Here is a 2,679-nt window from a genome sequence, read left to right as displayed (position 1 = left end):
CTCTACAGAGTTTGGAGTTATCCAGCTGCGTCTGGCTTAGGTCTGGCTGCTGTGCTCAGCTCCTTCCTGCTGCGGACCTGGGCTAGGACTGGGTCGGACCTGGGCTAGGACTGGGTCTGGGGGCTCCCAGAACTCGTCAGAAAACCCCTGTACCTGCTTGCAGGCACTTTAATCTACTGAGCTTTTTTGCTGGCCCTATAGTATATTTTAGATATAAATTGCTTTCTGTAACTGATACAGAACTACTCCCTTATGAATGGAAAATATTGAGTGAAACTATGATTTAAAGTGCTAAAATAAAAATATCAATGATGACTCAGTGTTTATGGCTCCAGAAATCTGTAATTCCTTGGGACAACCTAGTTTTCTTTTTCATGTCCACATTCACAGTGCCCAGTAGAATAGCATCACTTTGTCCTTCAGGGTATGCTCTGGTTGTCTTAGGGGAGTTTCAAGTCTACAATACTTCCACTTCTGGACAGAACAGTTTTACAACTAGTTGACACATTCAATGAAAACAACATTTTATATATGCATCATTCTTTTTAGAGTAGGGGATGAAAATAATTGTTATTGTCAATGCTGAAGTATTCCATTTTTTGTTTTAGAAAGACTGATACTTTTCACAGATTTCCACTGCCTTTGTTAATATATGGGTAAGCAAAAATATATTATTCATATTTTTTAGAGAAGTTTAAAACATTGCTTAATTTTAATAACTTAGTTGGGGTGTATAAGATACCTAAAGAGTGAGATGAAAAGTGGAATATGGTGCATTGTCTTCATATTTTATTTTGAAGAAAACTTGGATAAACACTAATGCTGTAAGACTAATTTTTTCCGTTTAAGGAATTTGAAAAGTGCCCTCGGATTTTAAACAGTTTAAACCTAGGTTTACATATTTCTGGCATAATGATTCTTACATAAATATTTCTGATACTGACAAAAGTCCACTGTGTTTTATCAGCCATAATTTTGATTAAGTAATTTTAAGGTGTCATTGCAATACTAGCAATGTCCTTCACTCCACTTATGAGGCTGTTTCATTATTTTATGAGATTATTTCATGATGTAACTTATATTTAAAATGTCAAAAGTGCTCTTCCACTGTTCCCTCTAAGATTTACACATTAATCAGTGCCCACACAAAAATTGTAGTAATTCATGTAATGATTGAGTATTTCACTGAAAGATTTCCACTGCTAAAAAACTTGTATTTAATATGAAATTTTGTTACATTTTATTTACATGAATGATGTTCTGATCTTTGAGTGCAAGCTATTGCTGTTTTATTTGTTTTTCTTTCTCCTCTTTCTCATATTATTGTATATTTTATTTTGTCTTATATAATAAAACAAATAGCAGATAAAAAGATAGAAACAGGGTAACAACAGTATATATGTTGCAGGTTTATTCTTCTCCAATTTTTTTACATAAGAGAGCACATTTTAAAAATCTGAATGTGAATCTTTGTTTTCTTTTTTAAAGCCATGACCATTTAATTCAGATCACAATACTTGAGGTACAATCCTAAAATACAACCTTCTTATATTATTTAACTGTAAATAAAGTTTTGTTTCAGAAGGTGAGTGCAACTAAGTTGGAATTGTCTAAATAAACTTCTAATGTCATTCTTAAAGTATTATAAATAGACTATAGAGAGAATAATCTTAAACATTTCTTTTGTTTTTAGGACTAATGATAAATGATAAGTAGAATAGCTTTAACAGATTGCCTAGCCCTAGACCCTTTAATTAACTTTGCACTGACTTAAATACTGATGACTTTTTAGAAATGAGAGGTCTGTGTTGCTGGGTACCCACTCTTTAGTGCAAAAACTTATGTTTACTTTTCCAAATGGTTCAATTTCACTAACATGTAAGCCTTTAATAGACACCTAATAAAGGCCAATTAGTATAATTGGGACATTTTAATGTTTTTGCAATTTAATAAATAGTTTTCTTGATGAATGTAGTCATGACAGTTGTTTAGCAGTATTCAAGTTATGGTTTTCTGATTGGTCTATAGTCTTCAATATGTATAAAAAGTTATTGCATGAAACATCTGTCAAACTAATAAGGTTGTATTGATGCATCCATAATTTTTAGGATTGTTGGTTACCTGGACATATTTACCCCAAATAACCTTGCCTCCTTTTGTCACAAGGCCCAACTCACTCACATTCACCTTAATCACTGTTCCTTTGGTAATAACACCCAAAGTTGTATACAGGGCTGATGAAGGATTCTTTTTCACACCTAGTATTGGCAGGCAAAAGGTGGCTTTCAGTTCAGGATGTGTTACATGGGCCTTCTTAAAATGTAAGCCCATTAGCCTAATGAATCTTTCATATTTAGGTGGTTTTCTTGTAAACCCATCTCCAACAAAGCAGACTTTAGTAAACATCCTCTATCATGTCTTGTTTTTCCTTTCCAGTTTGAATAAATTTAATACTTCCATTTCTCCTTGGGCACAAACTTTGTCCAGAGGAACTTCCATTTTCCATTGTTTTCTTTTTGTTTTTGCTCAATCATGTTGGAAAGTCCTTTTACATGAGACTGTCCCTCTCTGTCCAGCAGGTAGGCAGGTACTGCTCCTTATGGAGTCCTTTCATCATTGTTTTGCTTGGTGTTTCTCTTTTTATACACCTTGATAGTCTTCTTCATTTGTCTTTTTTCC

At 33.5% G+C, this 2,679-nt stretch overlaps 1 protein-coding gene across 1 annotated transcript in view; it reads left to right on the top strand.

Moving 5' to 3' along the window:
- LOC101561028 (olfactory receptor 183-like) overlaps positions 1-2,679 on the top strand; it is a 5,995-nt gene that overhangs the window by 591 nt on the left and 2,725 nt on the right. The window lies entirely within an intron of this gene.

This window comes from Octodon degus, unplaced genomic scaffold (assembly GCF_000260255.1).
Source record: "Octodon degus isolate 3935 unplaced genomic scaffold, OctDeg1.0 scaffold00081, whole genome shotgun sequence".
Taxonomy (NCBI): Eukaryota; Metazoa; Chordata; class Mammalia; order Rodentia; family Octodontidae; genus Octodon; species Octodon degus.
This window is presented reverse-complemented; position numbering and strand designations above follow the sequence as displayed.